The sequence below is a fragment of the Mustela erminea genome, chromosome 1 (assembly GCF_009829155.1).
Source record: "Mustela erminea isolate mMusErm1 chromosome 1, mMusErm1.Pri, whole genome shotgun sequence".
NCBI classification, from domain to species: Eukaryota; Metazoa; Chordata; class Mammalia; order Carnivora; family Mustelidae; genus Mustela; species Mustela erminea.
The window spans coordinates 159,051,536-159,077,291 of record NC_045614.1 but is presented as its reverse complement, the minus strand read 5'-3'; the positions used below and the strand labels follow the sequence as shown (position 1 = coordinate 159,077,291).

General features: G+C 33.8%; 1 protein-coding gene across 15 annotated transcripts in view; it reads right to left on the bottom strand.

Moving 5' to 3' along the window:
* The window catches only part of ZBTB20 (zinc finger and BTB domain containing 20), a 785,951-nt gene that overhangs the window by 618,994 nt on the left and 141,201 nt on the right, over nucleotides 1-25,756 (bottom strand). For 12 of the 15 annotated variants that reach the window (XM_032360146.1, XM_032360066.1, XM_032360076.1 and 9 more), the window contains one exon: nucleotides 4,512-4,563. The exons of the other annotated variants lie outside the window; for them this stretch is intronic. The gene's annotated coding sequence lies outside the window, so the exon portion shown is untranslated. The remainder of the gene's footprint in view (nucleotides 1-4,511; nucleotides 4,564-25,756) is intronic. 15 annotated transcript variants of the gene reach the window in all.

Here is a 25,756-nt window from a genome sequence, read left to right as displayed (position 1 = left end):
TGACCTGAGCCGAAGGCAGAGGCTTTAACCCACTGAGCCACCCAGGCGCCCCTACTGTAATGCTATTATTGTAAGAAAACACTTAGAGAATATTTACTAGTCCCTCATCTGGCCATTCACTATAACAACCTCTACATAACCAGGTTCCTTATATCATAAGCCATAGTTGAGTCTATTGGAAGAGACAAATATTCAGTTAAAATAAAATGTAATAAGTAAGTTATAACAGTAAACACATAGGCTCTCGTGAGAGAACAAAGCAGAATTCTTCTCTGAATCAGCAAAAATGCTTACATGGTAACTGCATTACTTTGATGCCACTATGTCCTATTCCGAGAGACTTTTCTGATACACATAAACACTCCTGTCTCTTGATATAAAGGGAAATATAGGCTTTTAAATGTTACTGGTACAAATGAGGTCTGAACATGTAAATCACTATTATCATAAGAAAACACATTTGAAAAATATGCTTTTTCTTGTAAGTGAAAGCCTAACTCTGATTCCACTTAGCCTGGTAATACACTTCTGTCATTTCATTGGACCAGCCCACACATACTGGGTTCTTGATAGGTCCTGGGCTTGGCCATCTGGCCCTTTATTTACTTAATTCTTTTTTAATACTGACAAGTGTATTAGTAACACTTCCTTGATCACTGATAAATATAGAGCCACCACACAACCAAGATTTTCCCTAATTTTGAAAGTCACTAATTAGTTGTGGGTAGAGGTTGGGGAGTATTACAAAGATACGTTGAGCAGTACTACAATAAGTAATCTAATCCCAAGAAGAAAGCATGTAAATCTGTTTCCCACTTCATTAGAGGAATAAAAAACATCTTGTCATCACTAAAGGATACAAAGAGAGACCTGGATATTAGGGGGATGGTAGATAGGGAGGAAGAATGAAAGCAGCATTTAGGCAGGAAACAGAAATCCCCTATATATCTTGGACAATGTTCATGGTTTTCTTGATATCTTTTGATTGATCTATTTAGCAGTATGTTTCATGAGTGTAGTTTATTCATTAATAAACACAAGCTTGCAAAGGAAATGAAGGTAAATGAATCCTATTGAGAGAAACTGATCATTCTACTGGTACTTAAGTTATACAGCAGGCAACTCTGGAAGCTGCCTTAATCTTTTCAAACCAGTAAGGTCTCAATTACTTGAGCTTGCAAAGTAAAATGTGAGCTTAAAGGTGAGAATGCAGTTTCCAAAAGGACTAAAAAATCATTTAGAGAGAAGGTTATGGTGAAATTATAAGTACTCAACCTGGAAATTTATGTATATTAAGTCCATTAGAAAACATTTATTTTTAGGGGTTTTTTTCCCCCCTGTTGGATCAGAGATAGTCTAACAGGTTTAATTTTCCATAAGGTTTAGATTCTTCAAAGAACACTACTGGTCGTTGTGTGTTCACACCAGCATGAAGTTTAAAAAATCAACTCCAACTTCCCAAAACTAAAGAATCTAACTGTATAAGGTTTGGTCAGTTGTCCTCACTTCTGTGATCAAACAGTGTCACATGAAGCAAAAAGTCTTTTAAGACTATTTTGGGTTTCAGTCTACCTCCTTTATTCATCAACAATTTGGGGAAAATGATGATATTCTCTTATAATACTGACTCATATAACTAAAATTTCAATGAGAAACTTTTAAAGCTGTGAATTGTGATGTAGGTGTTAGTATTTCCTTGACCAAATCCTGCAACTAATGAATAAAAGTTAATTGGTTTGTATATGGAAGTAAATTGGTACAAGGCAAATGGATATAATTAACAAGGGGAGAGGGAAGTACATTGTTTAATATGTAGTTGATGAATTGGCAAAGAAGTGTGGCATGCCTTATTTACCAGTATTTGAAAAAAAGAATAATAGATGCTTTGGTATACAAATAAATGCAGGTATAGAAACGTAATAGAAGCTTTGTGCTACAGGGGAACTTAAACTTCTCTGGACAGTGATCAGCTAAGAAGGAACAGAGATAGTTACAATGCAATGATTAACTAGCTGAAAAATCTATTATTCATAGCAGGTATGTAAGCAGTCAGGGCAGCAATGTTGGTGGCCCCTACTCATCAAGCAGCTTGGCCAGTACAAACTGGATGTCTGGAACCAGACAGTAACACAAAAACAATGAAACCTATAGCCAGCTAAAGAAGATTCAGCACAATCCATCTCCAATTTTAAATAGTACCAGAAATCTCCACTGACAGAATGCATCCCCTTGAGATTAGCATAACTGTGTTTATAAGATGTTGACCAACATTTACCTCTATATATCTCACTATGCATAACAACATGCCTGAAACAACTATCTAGAAATTCCCAGCATATTACCAAAAAAAAAAAAAAAAAAGTGATTTTAACATTAGTTGGCAGAAATTTCTGTTGATAGGTATGGCCATCATGTCATTATATGAACAGATGGTCAAAGTGTGTCCATTTCACTGACAGTGCATTATGTGGGTCTATTTATCCCTTAACAACCAAACCAAACAAAAGCACAATACAGAAGAAGCCATTGTGCCTTCCCTCATTTGGTTGGCAGCTTCATCTATGAAATATGAAAATAAAAATACAACACAGACTATAATTCCTGCATAGTACATTTAATCAAATAATTAAGCATTCATATCAAAAAGTTATCCTGATGTTTGTTAAGATGGAAAAATACATAGAATCTTTAAAATTTTTTTAACTCCATGACCATCAGTAAAGGGAAAATAGTCACATTTCTTGATCTTTAGGTTTTTTTAAATCTAACCAAGAGTTTATAGGAAAAAAGCAAATTACTATTCTTTATTGCTAATCAGGTCTTTTAATGAAAACTCGGGAAAAAAACATTGAGAAAAAGTAAATCCCCATATTAAAGTCTACTTCCCTTTGAAATAGAGGTGCTCCCTCTCTGTATTTAATACTTCTACTGAATAACTTTTAGATATTTCAGCTGAAATATTCATAACCAGATTAATTAACAGTCTAACAGATATCCAGTTGCAAACTACTACATTTTATACCATGAGATCTCTTGAAATACATACACACACACACACACACACACACAGGCTGCTATCTGGATACTCAATACGGTAGCCTCATCTCTAGAAACAACCTAAAATATAGTTTACCTTGATTTTGTGAAATAAAAATAAAAATATCATGAGAAAAAGGAGAGACTAAAAATTATGAATATATTTCTATCTATAATAGCTAGTAGTAAAACAATAGCTGAGAACTATATTGCTAAAATGCATCTACACATGTGGCTATGGAAACTTCTGTGCAAGAATAATGCTGTTACCCATCTTCAAAAAGAGCTGATGAAGTATGAGGTTTAAGAGTACATCTTTAGTACTTCTGTACCTTAAAATATTGCCGAGTATTAATTTTTCATCAAGTTGTCATTTTCTCTGACATTTGGTTTTATTAATCAAGGCATTTATCATTAATTTGTAGAAAATATCGTAATTAAGCCAAATAAAATAAAATCCTTAAAAGGTTAAAATTAGAAAGCAGGTGAATTAGAACTTTGACATTACCCTGTTGACATACTGGAGCATTTTGAAAGCATGGGAATCAAGTTTTTTCAGGGAGTTAGGTGCCTCAATCTTGGGCTGGCTGGTTTTTAAAAAATGTTATAAAGATTTGATTTAAAGCTCTCTGACAGTTTTGACATTCAGGTGAAAGTACTGCTGCTGCATTTGGAACAATTTGCATATCCCACTGCTAAACGGATTGTTTGAGGTGTGCACTGGTGTAAAGAAATTAAAAACAAGCTATCACACATGCTTAAGTGTATGTATTCACAAAACTGATGGTTGGATCAGCACCCCATCCCCCTCCAATGTAATCTGTGATTTACTCTTCTATAATAAATTACCCTACCACGTTATTCTCGCTGGAAGATCTAACCATGCATGTAAGAAGCAAAGTAATTATAGCCCCCTCTTGTCTCAGAAACGTTCTTCAATCCCTATGAGCTCTTTATACACAATGCAGCAACACAAGTCTATTGTATACGTCTTGCCTGAAATTCTGGACTTTTGACTACAAGTAGCCATGAAATCTCATCTGCATGATTTTCTGCATGGTTTTTTGCTTGTAACCAATGCATTTTTATCTTGTACAGTTAGTTGTAAAGCTCTTCCTGAGGAGGAATGGATGCTGACTTTTTGGCTTTGAGTCAATATGTCTATTTAAGAAAAGGGCAAGGTATAAAATCAGAAGAGTTCCAAACTGATTTAAAAAATAGGGAAGGACCCTAATACATTTCCATATAGAAGAAAGAAGTACAGCAACACCCAATTAGACTGAAACATTCTGACATGATGTTAGGGTTTTTCTTTTTTGATTTATAATTTCAGATTTTTTTTAGGTAGACATAGAAAAAGATATTTAATGTGTTAAAGGGCAATAAAGACCTGAGGCAGTAAAGCCAAGGCCTTAAATATTATGAAACTTTTCAAGAAGACAAAAGCCTTTCAAGAAAATATCACTGGACATTACCTTCAGTCTTCAGAGTCTCAAAGGGTAATCCTTAATACTTCTTTTTGTGTGACTGTAAAAAGGAAATACTTAAAATTAGAAATCTTCCAAGGAAGCAATTAACATTTCCATAGCATGTCTATAACTCGTCATGAAAAGTAGGTAGCTGGGTTTGTGTGTGTCAACTAGCATCTACAGTTTTCAAAAGGAAAAAAAAAAAAAGACTACCACATTCATTTCTGTATATGCAGTACAAGTACATAGTAAAGTATGACACGAATATATGATTTAAATCACTATGTGAACAGGGTTTAGATGTAGACCAGGGTATTTATTACAGTACTATCAGAAGCTTTCTTAATTTACACAAAGTTTTTACATTTATTTTTGCAATTGAAAAAAAAAAAAAAACTAATCCCAAATAGATTTATCCCATGTCTTTGTCTATTCTTAATTATCAGAGATTTTGCAAAGATCTACTGTGTATAATATACTGGTAAGTACTGATGAGTTAGGAAAAATAAAAACATAAAACACAGGTCCTATCCACAAAATAATGAGTGAGGTTAAAGAGATTTGCATAAAGGAAGATAATGCAGAAAATGAAAAGTAAATTGATGGAATGAAGTAGGGAGCAGAGGGTAATATGTTCAATATAGCTCGAACTGGGATCCAGTACGTAATGCACTGACATTAGAACATGGCTTTATGTTTCCTGTCTCAGCAAGCAAGGCTATTATTGTAGGGTCCTACTCAGATTTGGAGGCAGGAATGTCAAACAAATGGATGAGTCACTTTTAAATTCTTTTTTATTCACATGCATTTGGTAGTATATACTCAAAGCTAGTACCGGGAGCAGTAAAGTAGGCAGGATGTTGAGGTACCTTTAAACCCAATTTGGTGAGTTTCAATATAAAAAAATTAACTAGAAACAATTCTCCTCTTAAAAATTGAATTTGGTATTTTATGTCCTTGGAAAGTTATCCCTCTAAATTTGCTATGAAATTTCAATGATGACCTTGATGTCATATTTACTAATAATCTCCACAGAGATTCAGCCATTCAAAATCTCAAAAGCAGTTTTACTAATGGAAACATACATAAACAAAAACCAATCTCATCAGCTAGTGCATCTACAGTAAAAAAAAAAAAAAAAAGAAAAAGAAAATGAAAAAGATCTAAGGATTTTAATTGATTGGATCTTTAATATGCATAAATAATATTTTAGGAAGGGAAAACAAAGAATCAAACAGCAAACTATACCAATAAACCAAAACAAACCCAAGTTTAAGCTGTACTAGTAAATGGGATTGAGGAAAGGAAGGTGCAAGTCCTGTTATAGTCAGGATACATGAGTAATATACATTTACTCTGCAACATCAAACTTGAGAAAATCAAAATCTTCTAGGAGTGTGATTAGAACCCTTAATCATTGATAAACAGACAATAACTAGAAATAGAAAAAAATGTTCAGATTATGGGGATGAGGTAGAGATATTTAATTTGGAGAAAATTAATTTGGCCATTACATGATATATTATAAAAGTAATTTTTATTTATCTATTATCTCCCCCAGTAGAATGGCAGTGCCATAAGGGCAGACATTGTTTTTTTCCACTGTATTCCCAATTTCATGAAGAATATCTGCCATATACTAAGATCAATGAATATTTATTGAATGAAAGAATGAACAACCTGAACAACTCTAAGACAAGCACTAAGTCTGCATCCATTTACATATAACGAAATTCAGACTTAGTGAAATTAAATTTTATATACTAAACTTTGCTCTTTCACAACTACAAACTTCTACAACACATTGTTTAGTCTGCCATTCAATATTCATTCTAGTAGTGGAAAACAAACAATAAGCAGGTAGGTTGTTGAACTTATAATGTCATATAATTAGTACCATAAGTGCCAACAGTAAGGTAATGGCACTGAGAGTGACATGGGTGGATATTTTAAATTGGTTTGGACAGGAAAGCTTCTCAGAGGACGTGACAATAAGGCAAGTGTGCATGAAGTGAAAGAGTCAAAAAAGTATCTAGAACAAAAAGTATCTAGGGGACTAGATGGACTATTATAAGAGGTAAATGAGTTAATATATATTACTTTGCTTTGTACAATGCACACAGCAAACAATACCTCAATATGTATTATTTTATTATATTGCTATTATTTTATAAATAATGAATTTCCCCCACTAAAACGTAAATTTGTTAAAGACATTCATTTTTCTTTCCCTGTGGCTCCTTAAATAGTGCTTAGCAAATATTCAATAAAAATGTACATAACTCGAAGCACGGGGTGTGGTGCAAAAATAATGAATACTGTTATGCTGGAAATAAAAAAAAAAATAAAAAAATTAAAAAAAAATGTACATAACTGAAAATAGGAAGACACAATTATCAGTTCATTAGTTAGAAAAAGTAAACAGACTATATGAATATGAAAAATGTCATCATATTTCATATGTCTGAGACAATCTAACTTAAATCAATGTCATCTAATCTTCTCTAGGTTTAAAAGAAAGACAGAAAAGATAAAAAAATGACTAGAGTCAATAAGTTGTAGATTAAAAAAAGGTAAAAAAGAATCAGAAAAAAATAAAATTACCAATATTAGGCCACTATCTTGACCATTTACACACTCTGTCTGCCTCCATCAGATTAATATATTTTTCTAGCACAAAGATTCTACCACACAGTTTCCAATTCATTTCAGTGTTCTTAATACAAGCACAGGGACTGGTGTATAGCAAACATTCAGTAAGTCTTTGTTGAACTAAGTTGAACTAAAATTATTGTTAATAGTTCAAATGCTTTTTTAGTTCAAATTTTAAAAAATAAATAAACGAAATCGGAGATTACAACAGAAAAAAATATAAGTATTGTTTTTTGACCTTGCAGCAAAAAACAAGGTTAGTTTTCACCAAAAACTGAAATATAGCTAATGGTGTGGTATTGGCAGTTGGAAGAGACCAATCAGTAGAATAGACCACAGGGACTCTAATATGGGTTAAGTATTACAGGTAGCATTTTCACAGTATTGAGATTAAGTATGTAATAAAATAATTTTTTTTGTTCTCATACCTCTTATCAGGCACCAAAAATAAAAGCAAATTGATACATCTGAATATAATAACTAATCAAAGATCTATTAGAAATCCTATGTATATAATTTTCTGAATTTCAAGGTGAGAATGCCTTTTAAGCCACATAGACAGTAGTAGAATATAAACAATCATTAAGATTTATGAATCTTAAAAATTACTTAAAAATTTTTCAGTCAAAAAATATGTTGAATATGAGGCCAACAATAAAACACATAAATATTTTTAATGTATAGAACATCATAGAGTTATTAATCTATAAATAAACGAAACAAAGATCTCATCTTTTTCAAATGAATAGGCAATTCAGAATAGAAGAAATGCAAACTAAGATACATATAAAACAATATTAATCTGTAATACGTAATTATCTGTAATGAATATTCTGTAATAATTAATCTGTACTGAAAGGAATGCAAATTAAAATAGCCTAAATATTCCAAACAGTGAACTGGTTAAATAAATGACATGTGGTATAACTATGAGCTTTCATAAAATACAGCAAGTGAAAATTTATAAAGCATCATTAAGCTTAAAAAGCAGGTTGCAAAATAATAATAATTTTTTAGTAATTTTGTGATATATATAAATATATAGACTATGCACAATGTTTGGTTCTGTAAATATATGTAGATCTGTATGCATGTGTCTATCTATGTACCAGAAAAAACATGTATGCATTAGAAAAATCATGTAAGAATCTATATACTAAATTATTCCTAGCACTAATCTCAGATACTAAGGTTATGGCAGATATTTTTCTTCTTGTGATTTCCTTCCAAATTTTCTACAATAAACACAAATTACTTTTTATAAACATTAAAGTCACTAAAACAAGAGCTAGTCTATGTTTCAAGAAAAAAGATTAGATGATATATTACTAGATTTCCTGAATGTTAAGAAAGCCAGTTGAAAAGATCTATCTGTCCCTATTTTTGAAAGGCACTTCTGTTGAAAAAAATAAAATAAAAGAGGAAGGAAGGAAAGAAGATGGAGCAAGGAGGGAAGGAAGACAGAATAAAGAAAATTTTAAAAAAGAAAAGAAAGAAAAATAAGATTTTACAAAAACAAACAAAAACAGCAACCACCTATAATGGTATTTCTTAGATTCCTAGGAGTCAGATTTTAATCGATCACATCTTTAATTAAATTTTCAAAGAAATGCACAGCCTGGAATGTAGAAAACTTAAGAAGTTAGAGGTTATATTTATATAGTAAGCATACTATTTATTATAAGAGAAAGCAAATAGAACATGCATCAATTTCAGTGATAGGACCATTATAGTTACAATTTCAAATAAATAAAAATCAAAAGCAACCAAACGATACCTTACAACAAAACAAACAGAATGTGTTGAAGGCTATCCTCTACTGATGATTATAAAACAAGTCGTCATTAAATAAAAATTGAAATATGAAGTTTGTTTGTATCTCACCAGAAACGGCAAATGAAAACTGATTTACAACCCTTAAGGAACATCAGGAAGAACATACACATATATGGTCAAGAGGACAAGATGCAGTCCCTCGAAGACTGGAAAGGCCAATTCAGTTCTAGTCCATAATGGTGCTTCTTAGAACGAAGATATGCATTCTGGCTTTGGGTATTACCAGAGTTTTTAAAGCACCAGAGAATCTGATAAACTCTATGGTAGACTTCTCCAAGAATCCATTAAAGTAACCTGGCCAAACCCCATAATGAAGCCATCTAAGATCAAATCAAATTCCACTGAAGCAGGCTCTAGGGCTACAAAAAGACTGTTCACCTAACTCCATCATACTTGCTGTTAGATATTTCAGTTTCCCCTCCAAACAGAGGGGGAAAGTTCAGAAAGATTATGTACTAAATACTTCTTTTAATCCTAAAATCCAGTCAATTTCTTTTTTTGTCACTTGTCTCTTTAAAAGTAACCCAATCCCTTTCCTTTATTATGTGCAGCTTTACTCTGTTCGATTTTATTTCCCAATAGCAGAATGGCTTAAATAAATTCTTAAAAACCAACACACCAACAAATAAATAAATTAAAACTCAATGACTATAAAAAGTACACAGTCTAACCTGCTTAATTATTAACAGGTAAACAGAATGCATTTCTGAATTATTTACTTAAACTCCTTCAACTAAAAACTTTAAAGTTTTTGAGCCTGGAATGTGTACCCTTTCTAGGAATCTATAAATCAATTATTTTAAAATATTCTATTGAGCCATTTTAATAAAAGCAATTAAAAACATCAAAGTTAATGTGAGTTTAAACATTGGCATAGTACATGAGAAATGCAACACATTTTTAAGATTTCAGAGGTCAGTAAAATTCCCTTCTTTCCAACTGTCCCTTGTTCTCTTTCAAATACTTTGTTCCACAATACACTTGGACAGAATGAATAGAAATATTCTCTACTAAATTATATTAATGAGATGAATATAGTAATGGTTTTGGAGTATTTACATAAGTTCTTATTCCCAAGCATATCATAAGAAATATATAATTACAAAACTATGGAAAATGTCAATAGTTCCAAAAGTAGAATGACAGAAAGGAAAGAATGAACAATAAATAAAATTCATTTTCTCTGGATGAAATACTAGTTCAGCTAATATATTGAAAAATGGCTGCTTGACACAAGTAAGTGTTGATTACCTCAAATGCTGGTTAATTAAATTCTGGTTACCTAAGGGTATACCAGAGAAAATAAAGCTTTTGCCTTGATTCTTTTAACTAAAACCTAAGATACACTAGCAGATTTTCCTGCCTTGGTAAATAGGGTTTTATCATTTTATCTTCATTAAAGATGGAAAATTTATTCTGCCATAGAGGATGGTTCTTAATCTTTAGGTCATAAGCTCCTCTGAGAAAATGATAGAAAACCAAGGATCTCTTTCTTTAGAAAAGTGTACATGTTCACAAAATTTTATGTAAATTTCTAGGAGTCCAGGTGATGTGGGAAAACAATGGCAAAAGAAAAAAAAATAAACTTCCTTATGCCTACAGCCCACTGACAAGTCGTTGAAACAGGCAGAGTGATCTTCCTTTAGGAACTCTGTTGTCTCTATGTCAACACTTTGCTAGAAAAAAGCAATCTCAGCTTAACATTATCCTGCCCCCACCACAGGATCCTCTAAGTCTACTTTAACATATAAAACATATACTAGTTTCCTTTGGAAACTTCCTTTATCTCTACCCCCACATTCCACCCCAAGATATATCTTGGCAATCATCCTCCAAGCATATGGCCCACTGATACACATCTGAAGGATCTCATGACTAAGGTTTTATTAGACAGTAATAAATGACCTTTTCTTAAGCCCCTTCCAACTTGAAAGTATATTAATCAGTCACCTGTCACAACCCCAGTGTAGCACTTTCTGCCTCTGGGTCCTGTCCCTGTGCTTTAACAAAATCACCTTTTTGCACCAAAGACATCTCAAGAATTCCTTCTTGAAGTCCAACATTTTCACACCACAGGGACCCACCAAGGAGTGTTTGCCTTCAAATTCTATAAAATTGTAAATGCATAGACATTGGAGATTGTACTGAAAACACAGTGACCCCAGGCATAACAAGGATGTTTAAAGTTGCTTTTTGAAGACATCGCTAATAATGAAGTATTTTCTTATGATTTGTTTCCCTCTAAAAGGGGAGTGTAAAAACAATTCTGCTTAATTTAGTCTTGGTTAAAGGTTAAGCATGTTTCCTTTTAAGATAATTGCACTACCAGAGTTTCAGCTTTAAAACAAAATAGTGCTGTTTTCAAATCATTCCACATTCTAGAAGTGACAACAATTTTTTTACACTTTTCTCTTAGAGGAGGCAGGGTGAGAGAGAAAGCTCTTTAATGTTCACCTTTACTTCTAAAGATTATCAGATAATCACAAATATATAAATATTCCCTGTATTCAGGTTTTATTCTAACTACTTTTATGTATATTTGCTTATTTTAAATCTCATAAAAACTAGGAGGTAGGTAGCTAGATATCAGATGTCATTATCCTCATTTTATTAATATGTAAACTGATGCATAGAGAGATTATGTGATTTTCCCAAGATCACCTCTCTACTGAATGGCAGAACCAGGATTCACACCTAGTCAATCTGGCCAGAGTCTTCACTTCTACAGACAATATTACATTTTCAGTTTCAATCATGAGCTGATGGCTTTTCTTATGCCATTTTATCTGTAACACAAGTCCACCTCTTCACTATTATGCCAGACACATTCATACTGTTTTTTCCCCAGACATATGCATTTGGGGAGTAGTTCATAAGTTGCGGACAAAACTGGTACCACTTTTGTGCAGTTGGCAGTTATACAGCATTGTTAATTTCCCAGAATCAAATGCCCAGATTGGGGGGAAAAAAAAAAAAAGCATCACTATGTCAGTAAATGTGGAGCCCTACAGTAAAAACTAACCCCTCATTTCCTTTTTGGAAATAGTTCTCGTGAGATACAAAATTGAATGATTATATAGTCTATGGGCCAATGAAGACAACAGGAAAAGTGGCCCATATTGTTTTAACAGTTCACAAAGGTGAGGGCCAACAAGTTGCTTTTGTGGCTAAAGCTGCACCAACATGAAAATTTTCTTGATGTATCCGTCTCAGCAAGGGATTGCTGCTCCCAGAGATAGCAACAAGTTTGTATCTCATTTGCTTTCAGTGTACCAACCTTAATATTTTCAGTAATCCCATAAAGAGCAAAGGCTGAAAAGAAAGAGAAAAAGAGATAGGGATAGAGATGGAGGTACAGGAAGGGAGGGCAGGGAAGGAAGGAAGGAAGGGAGGAAGGAGGGGAAAAAGAAGAAGGGAGGAAGGAAAGAAAAGAAAAGAAAAGAAAAGAAAAAAGAAGAAAGAAAGGAAGAGAGTGAGAAAGGAAGACAGAAAGGAAGAAAGAAATGTTTTTTATAGTTTGTACAGAAAAGTTTTCAGTTATAAATCTGTTCCATCTAATTTTTATTGAATTACTTCCTACATATAAATGGAATCAAATAGATACCAGTAAGATACAAATATGAAAGGGAAAAATAAGGCAGAATGTTCGGAGTCCTGAAAATGGTTAAAGATCAGATAAACAGGAAAGAAAGCAGAGCAAAGGCAAACAGCAATGTATTTGCAAGAATGCATAACAAGAAAGAATCTTGGTAACTGAGGCAGCTTTTCTTCATTAGATCCAGGGACTTTTAATGAAGTAATTGATTCTACTGCAGCCAAGCCAGGCCGGGAATGAAAACCTGGTTAAAATAAAAAGTATATCTGGAACAAAATACCATCCTCAGCTCCTTTTGTCTCTGACTCATTCTACATACCACAATAAAACAAATATTTAGAAATCACCTAGTTATTATTACCTTATTCCCTATAAATAATTCCCAATCACTTACACTATTAAATCCAACGTGTTTGGTTTGCAAAGTCCTCCATAATCTGGTTCCATTGTGTATCCTCTCTTCCAGTTAATGCAGAAATTGTATCCTCCAATCCAATCAGAAATTGTACCATTGAATCCAATCAGATTAAAACAGTACACACTGATTCAGAAAATCTTTATTGAAGCCTATAATATGTTAAGGAGTATTCATGTAATTGAAATCTACATGGTCTTGGAGCCAAAGAACAAATGCTAATCTCCACTTTTTCCAAAAACTCTATCTCAATGATTTCCCTTCTCACTCTTCTCCTATTCTTATCCAGAAACCTATGCACGGTCTTCCATTGGATTCAACAAAAATTGATTTAGATATAATCAGTTCAAGTGCTCTCATTTTAGCTTAGACACATTTCAATTGAAAGTATGATTGTTTATATAACTAAAAATATATACAGAGGCCTAACCTTATATGCTGTTCCCACTACCATTCTCACACAAACACAAAATATGGTGGATCTTAAATTAACACAACACACGCACACACACACACACTCTTACTAGGATCCACATTTGTCTTCTTCTATTTCTTTATCAGGCCACACTTGTTGGGGGCTTTTGAATTTGTTCTTTTAAGGCTCTTCTTCCAGATCATTTCATGATGGCTTCCCCATCTCATCATTCAATCTCAGCTCAAATGGCACCTCATTACTCTTTATCCTGCTACCCACACTTTCTGTCCCATGTCATTCTTTATCCTACTACCCAGATTTCTGTTTTTCACAGGTTATCACTCTCTACAACTATTTTACTTATAAACTCATTCACTGTCTATCTTCCTAAGTTAGGGATCCTGTCAGTTTAGCTACACCTAATTCAGTGCCAAACTGCTTGTCCCTAGGCATTATGCCTGGCATATAGTAAGCACTCACATATCTGAAGAATAAATAAATACATAAAAAATAATTATTCATATTCAATCCATAAATATTTATCAACTATTTATTTACAGGCTGAGGAATGTTCTGCCCCTAACATAATTATATTTGGGAGAAAAATCCAATACAAATTGGTGACAGAGAGGGTTTTTTTTTTTTTTAAAGATTTTATTTATTTGAGGGAGAGAGAGAGCAAAAGAGAGTGTACAGTAGGGAGGAGAAGCAGAGGAAAAGGGAGAAGCAAATTAGCATGGAGTCCGATGTGGGTCTCAATCCCAGGACCCTGAGATCATGACCTGGGCCAAAGGCAGATGGCAGATACTGAACTGACTGAGCCACCCAGGCACCCCCACTTAGAGAGTTCTAAACAAAATAAATTGTCAGAGAATTAGACCCAATCTGTCTTAAAACTTAAGACTAACAACATTATTTTTCTCAACCACCATTCCCTCACATTCCTCTATTAAACCTATTGATACATCATTATCAACTTTTATAATGTCAAGAATGGCTGAATAAAACTGAAGGTGGTGACAGTGTCACATATCTTACTTGGATATTTATTGCTGAAACAGATGAGTCGGTCCCATGAAACGTGGAAGAGATTCAATGCCTCCTTCATACAGTATACAAACATGCTCAGATCTGAATATTCTAAATGTTTCTAAAGGCTAAAAAAAAAGGCATTCATTTAAACTAGGGATCAGAAAACTTTCTATAAAAGGCCAAATGATAAATATTTAGGCTTTGTAAGTCATATAGTTTGTCTCAATTACCCAACTGCACTATCATCTCATGAAAGCAGTCATAGGCAATAAATACATAAATAAATGAACATGTCTATATTTCAATAAAACTTTACTTACAAAAACTGTAGGATCATCAGGGAAATGCAAAACAAAACCAAATCACCTCACGCCTGTTAGAATGGCTATTTTCAAAAAAACAAGAAATAAGAAGGGTTGGTAAGGATGTGGAGAAAAAGAAACCTTTGTGCACTATTGGTGGGAATGTAAATTGGTGCAACCACTATGGAAAACAATATAGAGGTTCCTCAAGAAATTAAAAATAGAACTACTATATGATCCAGCATTTCCACTTCTGAGTATATACCAAAGGAAATGAAATCACTATCTCAATAAGATATTTGCATCCTAATGTTCACTGTAGCATTATTTACAATAACTAAGACATGGAAATAATCTAAGTATTGATAGATGGATGAATGCATTTTTAAAAAGTGGCATGTATATACAATGGACTATTATTCAGCCATCAAAAAGAAGAAAATCCTGCTATTTGCAACAACGTGGATGGATTTTGAGGGTATTATAACATAAGTGAAATACATCATAGAGAAAAAGACAAATACTGTACAATCTTACATACATCTAACGGAATCTTATGGAATCTTAAAAAAAAAAATAAGCAAACAAACAAAATAACAACAAAAGAACTGAACTCATAGATACAAAGAACAGACTAGTAGTTGCCAAGGTGTGAGGGAAGGGTGGAGAAGGGGTTTAGGTTACACATGAAATGGATGAAGGTGGTCTGAAGGCACAAACTTCTAGTTATAAAATAAATAAGCACTAGGGATGTAACATGCATTATGGTGACTGTAGTTAAAAATATTATATTGTGTATTTGAAAGTGGCTAAGAGATTAGATCTTAAAAGTTCTCACCACACACAAAATACTGTAACTATGTGTAGTGATGGATGTTAATGAGATTTATTAGTGGTGATGTTTAGCAATATATACATATATCAGATCATGCTGTACACCTGAAACTAACATACTGTTATATATCAACTATATCTCAATTAAAAAAAGAAAAGTAGGGCAGATTTGTTGACCTCTGGTCTAAATTCATTAGTAAAGCCTATGGAATTTCTATATAAGGGAGACTCAGCATCAAAATTTAATTATAAGGGGTATTATGAGGACTTGTATTAGAAGCTGTTTTTGCGAGATATGCAAGTTGCTTTTACATGAATTATAATACTTTTGGGGGGATTGATGGGAATTACAGGGGACATAAGTCCCTCAAGTTACCCTTGTCACTGCCACCTAATCCCATAATCAGTTTAGGTATGTATATTCTTGACATTACATTTTGGCCTTATATAGAATCATCATCTTTCCATAAATATCCAATCCATCATATTATTTGTATCCTAACATTAAAATTATTTTTGAAAAGCCACAATAAATACTTCATTGAAGTTTAAAAAATACATTCCCTTTATCCATGCTAATTTTTGCAATTCTATTTTAAACAACTATTAATTTTTTTAGGCATGATTTGTTTGTAATAAATTCATTTTGTTCATTGCTCCTGATTCCTTTGTCTTCAAGATGTTTACTGATTTCTCTTCCAGTGTTTTATTGAAAATGTTGTCAGGCCATTTCAAGTTACATTTTCATTACATCCATTGTAAGACTTTTTTCTTCCTCAAATCTTTTCAGGTCCTCTAAATTTCTCAAGTAATATACACCTTATTATCCAAAGTACTAAATACCCTTTAACTTGATTAATAACTATTTTCAAAAGGCATTCTAAAACCCATTTTATGCTCCTCAAAACTGTATTCCAACACCAAAATAGCTACACAATTAAACTAAAATTTGGTGTGTAAAGATTCTACGCTAAGTGAAATAAATAAAGCAGAGAGTGTCAATTATCATATGGTTTCACTTATTTGTGGAACATAAGGAATAGGATGGAGGAACATAAGGAATAGGATTAGGAGAATGAAAGGAAAAATGAGAGGGGCGGATAAGAGGGGAGATGAACCATGAGAGACTATGGACTCCAGGAAACAAACAGGGTTTCAGAGGGGACCGGGCAGAAGGGTGAGCCCGGTGATGGGTATTAAGGAGGGCATGTATTGCATGGAGCACTGGGTGTTATATGCAAACAATGAATCATGGAACATTATATCAAAAGCTAATGATGTACTGTATGGTGACTAACATAATAAAAAAGCAAAAAAATAAAAATAAATTTAAATAAATTTTAAAAAGATTCTAAATGATAGTATGTTGATCCACATTGTGATGAGATAACTTATTAATCAGTAGCACCATCATTTCCTATTTTCCACTTTAAAGTTGTTATAATAAATTGTACTGCCGATCAGCTTTCATTAAGCTATCAGCCCTTCTATTTGTGATAATCAATACTCTACCTTTCTGCCATCCTGTTCCACTTTATCTCTTCTGGCAACATAAATTACTAAAGCCTATGGTGTCATAATTTTGTTTCTAGCTTCAACCAGACTTCTGTAAAAACATGAAAGCTGTAACATTTAAATGTAAAGTTTGCTATTAAGTTATATCCCATGTTATACAACCACAAATTTTAAAATAAAATGAAAAAATATAAGATTTTAGATAATATTATAAAAACTGCTTCAGTTGGACTCACTATTCAATAAATGAAAACACTTGAGAATTCTAGGAGAAAGTAAACCTTGAGATGGTTGAAATATCAATTCTAAATAATGGGAGCATTTAGGTAATTGTCTGTACAAAACAAGGATCAGATTTTTGAAGGTCATAAAAAGCTTGACCTTTCCAGGTAAGATGAATGCAGAAAGCTTACCACTAAATTACACAATAGGGATAAGATTGTTGAATCTATCTGCAAAATAGCGTTTTCAAAAGCTTCATAAAGTAACTGATTCATTAAAGAAATAACTGAAGATTCTTTCTCTTTTCTGATATGAAAGATCACAAAACACTGCAATATTTGCAAAAGAGGATGAAGCGCTCATGTCTCACTTGTGATACATAGCAAGAACATAGCAAGACCTATGTTCTTGCTATGTATTGAGGATGCTGAAGAAAAGCAGTTCCAAAAGAACACAGGTTTGCTGATCCTGTGTTCCTGATAATAATCACATGATAGGACAGAAGCTTTCACATACAATCAGGATGATAGTTACTTGCTGTGTACTCAGAGGGACCAATTTTCCCCTATGGACATAAGCACAGCACAAATCACAAAGTACTAAAATTGAGTGTAAGTGCAATCAAACTTCTCAACTTCACTCAAAAAAGCAAAAAAAGCAAAAAGGACCAGTTTAGCTACACAGGAAAAGAAGTCAGGTCCAAGGAATTGAAGGGAAGGGCAAATTGGTATTGGGATAATTAAGCTGCCTCTGCTACAGTTCATCTGCCTCACTGAAAAGAATTAAACCAACCTTGCCAAAGATTTGTCTTGTTAGCTATAATCCTTACTGTATTCTCACCGACCTCCCATCTCCTCCTTAGCTCTCCTCTTCTCCCCAACTATGGTTTTCTTCGTAACAGTCTCTCTTCACACTTAAACCCTTTAACCTGTCTCCCTCCCTCCCACCACACGCACACACACACACAGTACACACACAGAAATGCACACTGTCTGATGCTAACTGTTAACTTAAAGGATATTTTCTTTGGAAAAAATCACATGTGATTATTGATATGACAGCACAGCAGGATGTCAGCCAGTGAAGAAATAGGGCAACATGATCCAAATCAAGTGCTAGACACATTAGTATACTTACTATGCATCTACTATAAGTGGATTACCATGCTATAAACACACTTGACAAAGATTCACATAAAGATCCTAACAGACCTGTTGGAAGTAAAGTCAGGCTATTATGAAATGCTATTAAATGCAGTAAATATTTCAGGCTCTACTAATGTGATTGTATCTCTGTTTCCCTTCAAATACACAGATGCTTGGGATAATTTTGATAATTAAAAACTGAGCCAAGTTACAATAAAAGATAGAAAGGAACATCTCTGAGTGTCAGAACAAAGAATTCAAAGCCAGAGCCAAAGGGGGAAGAGGGGGCAGAAGACTTGTTGGATGCTAGGGCATCATAATCACATATACCAGATATTTTGGGTGATTCACATATACCCAGATATTTTGGGTGGTAACACCAATGTGTGGACAACAGACAAGACCTAAAGCCAAAGAGAGACATGGAAGAACAAATGAGACATGCTTATTAATGGATGCCTAATCCATCAGATTAGGGATAGAAGAAAATCTACAGACTACTATGGAGAAACAGTAAAAAACACTTTTAATTCTTCTTAGGGCTAGGTGGTAAAAAGTCACATGAAGAAATGTGAAACCCAGATACATTCCAAGGGTGCCTTAGGAATCAGCATTTACATTCTACTTTTAGAACATAAAATCTAAGCATAAAAATTAACACAAAAATTATCTGGATTTCTTTATATTCTAATGGGCACAGATCTAAGGCCACAGGATAGAAGGGAATGCTAAAACACTTTGCAAGGAGCTACAGAACTCTCATGTAACAACTTCCTTCAACTAAAAAGAAACTCAACAAAATATGAGAAACAGCTCTTCTTTTGTTCACTTAGTAAACAGCTATATATTAAATGCCTGTTGAAGGCAAGTATGATTTTAGACCCAGAAGATATAGCAGTGAATAGAACATCATTCCTGTCTTTGGCAAGTTTGTGTTCTAGTAAAGGAGACAATGAATATAAAATATAAAATATAAGGTCCTGTACTGATAAATGCCAATATAAAAAGCAAGATAAGGGGAAAGAGTGAAGATCTGAAGAAGCAGGTATTTTAGACAGAATGCTGACAAAAAGGAATTCTAAGGTGTAATTCCGGCAGAACTCTAAAAAAAGAAAAGAGTTAATCATGAGGCAGAAAATACTTCAGGATATGGGACAAAAAAAATTAGTAAAGATATAGCAGATTTGTTTTTTTTAAGATTTTATTTATTTATTTATTTATTTGAGAGAGTAGAGACAGAGAGACAGTGCACCTGAGTGGGGGGAGGGGTGGCAGACAGAGGGAGAAGGAGCTGCAGATTTCCCTCTGAGTGGGGATCCAGACTCTGGGCTCAATACCTATGGGGTCATGACCTGAGCCGAAGGCAGCAGCTTAACCAACTGAGCCACTCAGGTGCCCCAAGACATAGCAAATTAAAATATAATTAATAATTTTCAACTAGCTGATGTGTAGAAACTTTTCCCCTCAAGGATTGCATGTTCTTGCCAAACTAACATGTAGATTTATGAAATTCAATGACTACTGATCCATAAGAACTTTCAACAAACACCAAAGAATTCATATCATACAAAGCATGTTATCTGACCACAGTGCAGTAATATCAAGAATTAAGGTTAAAAAGACAATTTAAAAATCCCTATGTATTTGGAAACTAAAAAACACATTTATAAATATTCCATGAGTCAAAAAAATCATAACGGAAATATTAAATATTTAAAACTAAACAACAATAAAGATACTACATATCAAAACCTGTGGGATGCAGCTAAAGTGGTACTTAGTAGAAAAGTTATGGCTTTAAATGCATATATTACATGTTAAAAAGCTATAAAATTAATTAGTTAAGAATCTAATTTAGCAAGTTAAAGAATAATAGCAGAATAAAAACAAATGAAGGAGAAGGAAATAAATAATAAAGATTATGACAAAAACTAATGACACAGAACTTATATACAATAGAGAGCAAAAACTGATTCTTTTAAAAGCCAAAACTGGCTCTTTAAAAAGACAATAAAATGTTGGTTTAATCCATGTGAAATTGTCAAAATTCAACCTAATAATAAAATCTATACTGATCAAAATATTATTAATCACTAAATATTAAGCAAGGAAAAGGCACTAATTAAAAGCTTTAGGAAGGAAGAGAATATATCTCTAAAGATAAAGGAAACATTCAAATATTAAGAGAGAATACACTAAACAGTGAAAGGGCAATCAACTTACAAATTGAAATGAAATGGACAATTTACCAGAAAAATGCAACATAACAAAATCAATATAATAAGAAATAGAAAACCTGAGTAACTTTATGATCAATTGATAGCAAAACTGATACTAAGAAAGAGAACACAAGAAAGGAAATGTATATTCTAATCTCACTTAAGAAAGTAAATCTTAAATCTTAAATCTCACTTAAGAATTTAGATGCAAAAATTCTAAAGGAAATAGAAAACCAAATGTGCAAAATTCATGTGCATTTCTGTACATGTACACATATAAACATATAACAATGATAGAATATTTATCACAGGAATGTAAGAATTGTTTAATATCAGAAAATATAAATACAAAAACACTAATTAAAAAAGATATATGCAGTCTTGTGTTCACTGCAGCATTATTTACAATAGCCAATATTTGGAAAGAACCTAAGTGTCCATCAGTGGAGGACTGGATAAAGATGTAGTATAGAGACCATGGAATACTACTCTGCCATAAAAAAGGAAGGAAATCTTGCCATTTGTTACAACACAGATAGATCTGGAGGAGATACTAAGTAAAATAAGTCAGATGGAGAAGGACAAATACCATATAATTTCAACTTATATATAGAATCTAAAAAACAAAAGAAAACAAAAAACACATAAGTTTATAATATAGAGAATAGATTGGTGGTTATCAGAAAGGAGAGGGTTGTGCAAAATGGGTTCAGGGGTTCAATTTTAAGGTGATGGGACGAAACTAGATTTATCATGGTGATCACTTTGGAGTGTATATAGATATCAAATTATAATATTGTACAACTGAAACCCATATAATCTTATAAACCAACTTTACCTCAATAAAAAAGAAAATATATTAAGTGATAAACACCATATTCAGAGATTAAATGAGAAAAACCATCATTTTCTCAATATAAACAAACAAAATACTCCAAACATAAACATGGATAAAAGACATGAGAGATAGACTAAGAAAAGACATTTGCAACATACATAACTAGTGATGTATTTCTATTCAAAATATATAACAAGCTGCAAAAAAAAAAACCAAGCATTATAAATCTATTTCTTAAAATTTTCATTGTGTTGTTAGTCACCATACAATACATCATTAGTTTTTGATGTAGTGTTCCAAGATTCATTGTTTATGTACAACACCCAGTGCTCGATGCAATATGTGCCCTCCTTAATACCTATCAACAGGCTCACCCATCCCTCCACCCCCTCCCCTCTGAACCCTCAGTTTGTTTCCAGGAGTCCATAGTCTCTCATGGCTTGTCTCCCCTCTTATTTCCCTCCCACTTCCTTTTTCCTTTCCTCCTCCTAATGCCCTCCATGCTATTCCTTATGTCCCACAAGTAAGTGAAGCCATATGATAACTGACTTTCTTTGCTTGACTTATTTCACTCATCATAATTTCCTCCAGCCCCATTCATGTTGATGCAAAAGTTGGGTATTCATCCTTTCTGATGGCTGAATAATATGATCAAAAACCTCCCAAAAAACAAGAGTACATGACCTTATGGATTCCCTGGGGGAATTCTAACAAACATTCAAAGAAGAAATAATACCTATTTGCCTGAAGCTGTTCTAATAAATAGAAACAGAAGGAAAACTTCCAGACTCTTTCTATGAAGCCAGCATTACCTTGACCCCCAAACCAGGCAAAGACCCATCAAAAAGGAGAATTTCAGACCAATATCCCTTTTGAATATGGATGCCAAGATTCTTTTTTTTTTTAAGATTTTATTTATTTATTTGATAGAGAGAGATCAGAAGTAGTAGAGAGGCAGGCAGAGAGAGAGAGGAGGAGGAAGCAGGCTCCCTGCCAAGCAGAGAACCTGTTATGGGACTCGATCCCAGGACCCTGAGATCATGACCTGAGTGGAAGGCAGAGGCCTAACCCACTGAGCCACCCAGGCACCCATGGATGCCAAGTTTCTTAACAAAATCCTAGCTAATAGGATCCAACAGTACATTAAAAAGATTATCCACCATGACCAGGTGGGATTTATCCCTGGGATGAAAAGGGGGTTTAACATTTGCAAATCAGTCAATGATAGAACAAATCCATAAGTCAAGAGAGAACCACATGGTTCTCAATTGGTTCAGAAAAACCATTTGACAAAATACAGCATCTTTTCCTGATTAAAACTCTTCAGAGTACAAGGATAGAAGGAACATTCCTCAACTTCATAAAATCCACCTACGAATTATAACATTAAAAGTGGCTGTGAAAATACAATTGGAAAAATCAGAGAAAATAACACCTAATTGGTCAAAGAGAATATGAACAGGAGGGAGGAGCAAGATAGAAGAGGAGTAGGAGACCAAAATATCATCAGGTCCCAGGAGTTTAGCTAGGTGGTTATCAAACCATTCTGAGTACCTACAAAATCAACAGGAGATAGAGGAGAGGAAAAACAGCAATTCTAGGAACAAAAAATTGACCACTTTCTAGAAGGTAGGATGTTCAAAGAAATGAATCCAAAGCGATGGGAAGATAGACCCCAGGGGGAGGGGCCAGATCCCAGCAAGCTGTAGAGCAGCAGAGCACAAAATCAGAACTTTTTTAGAAGTCTACTCCACTGAGGGACATTGATCCAGATGCTAAGCAGAGGTGTGCAGCCCTCACGGGGACAAGGTGGTCTCAAGACCTGTGGGGTCACAGAAAGACCAAGGGTATCTCACTGTAGCTGAGTTCCCAGGAATTGAAGCAGGGAAGCTAGAGATGGAGCTAGGGAGTGGACTTTCAGCTTGGGACTGACTTAAACCTGATTCAAGGCACAGTCAGGCCACTGCTCTTTGAGCAGGGACCCCACAACTGGCAGATCTGGAGACACTCCTCCTTCTTCCTCTGGGAGGAGTGGCGCAGAAGAATACTGCAGGAGTCTGCTGGGTTTGGAGACTCCAAACGACGCTGTGCACCAGAGATAGAAACATTCAGTCACAGACTGAGTGAGCATAGAGTGCGGCCAGAGACCAGGGAGACAGGAGGGATTAACTGCTTTTCTCTGAGGGTGTATTGAGGAGTGGGGCCATGAGCTACTGGCTCCTCCAGGGCCAGAGATTGGGAGGCCACCGTGTTCATTCTCATCCTTCAAAGCTGTATGTAAACTTATCAGGGAACAAAAGCTCCTGAGAGCAAACCCCAGCAGATTACTTAGCATGGCCTTTGGAAAGGGCAGTACAATTCCGCCTGGGGAAAAAACATTTGAGAAACACTGCAACAGGCCCCTCCCCGCCAAAACCAGCAAGAACAAACAGCCAAGACCAAGTTCACTGACCAATGAGAGCTGCAGAACTCCAGAGCTGGGGGAATGCGCATAGAATTCACGGCTCTTACTCCATGATTCTTTAGCCATTCAAAATTAAATTTTTTTAATTGTATTTTTTTCTTATTCTATTTTTTTTATTTTTTCTCTTTCCTGTTTTAACCCTTTTTTAAAAAAAGATCTTATTTATTTATTTGACAGAGAGACAGAGAGAGATCACAAGTAGGCAGAGAGGCAGGCTGAGAGATAGGGGCAAGCAGGCTCCCTACTGAGCCAGAGAGCCCCATGTGGGACTCGATCCCAGGACCCTGAGACTATGACCTGAGTTGAAGGCAGAGGTTTCACCCAGTGAGCTACCCAGGCAACCCTATTTTAAACTTTTTTAAACAATTTTATATTATCAAAATCTTTTTAAAAATTCTTTTTAAATTTTCATTCTTATGATCATATTCTACCCATTCATTGTATTCAACCTTATTTTTTGCATACATATAGGTTTTTCTCTCCTTAAAAATATGGGAAACAGTTTCTTCTAGCATACCAAAATATATCCTAAATCTAGTGCATGGCTTTGTTCTAGTATCCAGCCTTTCTTTCCTCTTTTTTTTTCCCTTTTCTAACACTTCTTCTCATCATTTCCTTTATTAGAATCTTTTTAAATGTTCATCTTTACACTCATATTCGATCCCTTCATTGTGTTAAACTTTATATATATATACACACACACACGTTTTAAAATTTATTATTTATTTTTCTATATTATTATATTATATTACTACATATATGTGTTATATATATATGTATATATTTCTTTAAAATTTTGGGATGCAGTCTCTTCTATATATAGGCAGTTTCTTCTATATATGTTTTAAATTTATTATCTGATTTAATTTTTTATATATTATTTATTTTATTTTATTTTATTTATTATCTATTTATTTATTTATTATTTTATTTAATTTTATATATATTTTATATATACTTATATATCTATATGTATAGCATATATATATACATATATATTTCTTTTTCTTCCTTTAAAATTTTGGAAGGCAGTTTCTTCTAACGGACCACAAATACACAAAAAATCAAGTGTGTGGCTCTATTCTATTCACAAGTCTTATATATATATATATATATATATATATATATATATACTTTTATTCCCCCCCCCTTGGTTTCATGTCTCTTCTGATTTGGTTAGTGCATATTTTTCTGGGGTCGTTGCTACCCTTTTAGTATTTTGTTCTCTCATTCATCTATTCTATCTACAGAAAATGACAAGGTGGAAAAACTCACCACAAAAAAACCCAAAAACAATAAGCAGTACTGATGGCTAGGGACCTAATCAATACAGACATTAGTAATATGTCAGACCTAGAGTTCAGCATAATGATTATCAAGGTGCTAGCTGGACTTGAAAAAAGCATGGGAGATATTAGAGAATCCCTTTCTGGAGAAATCAAAGAACTATAACCATGTTGAAATAAAAAAAAGGCTATTAATGAAGGGTAATCAGAAATGGAAGCTCTTACTGCTAGGATAGATGATTTAGAGGAGAGAGTTAGTGATAAAGATAACCAAATGATGGAGAATAAAGAAGCTGAGCAAACGAGAGACAAACAACTACTGGAACACAAGGGGAGAATTCAAGAAGTAAGTGATATCATAAGATGAAACAATATTAGAACAACTGGTATCCAGAAGAAGAAGAAAGAGAGAGATGGGCAGAAGGTATATTGGAGCAAATTACACTAGAGAATTTCTCATATTTGGCAAAGGAAACAAGCA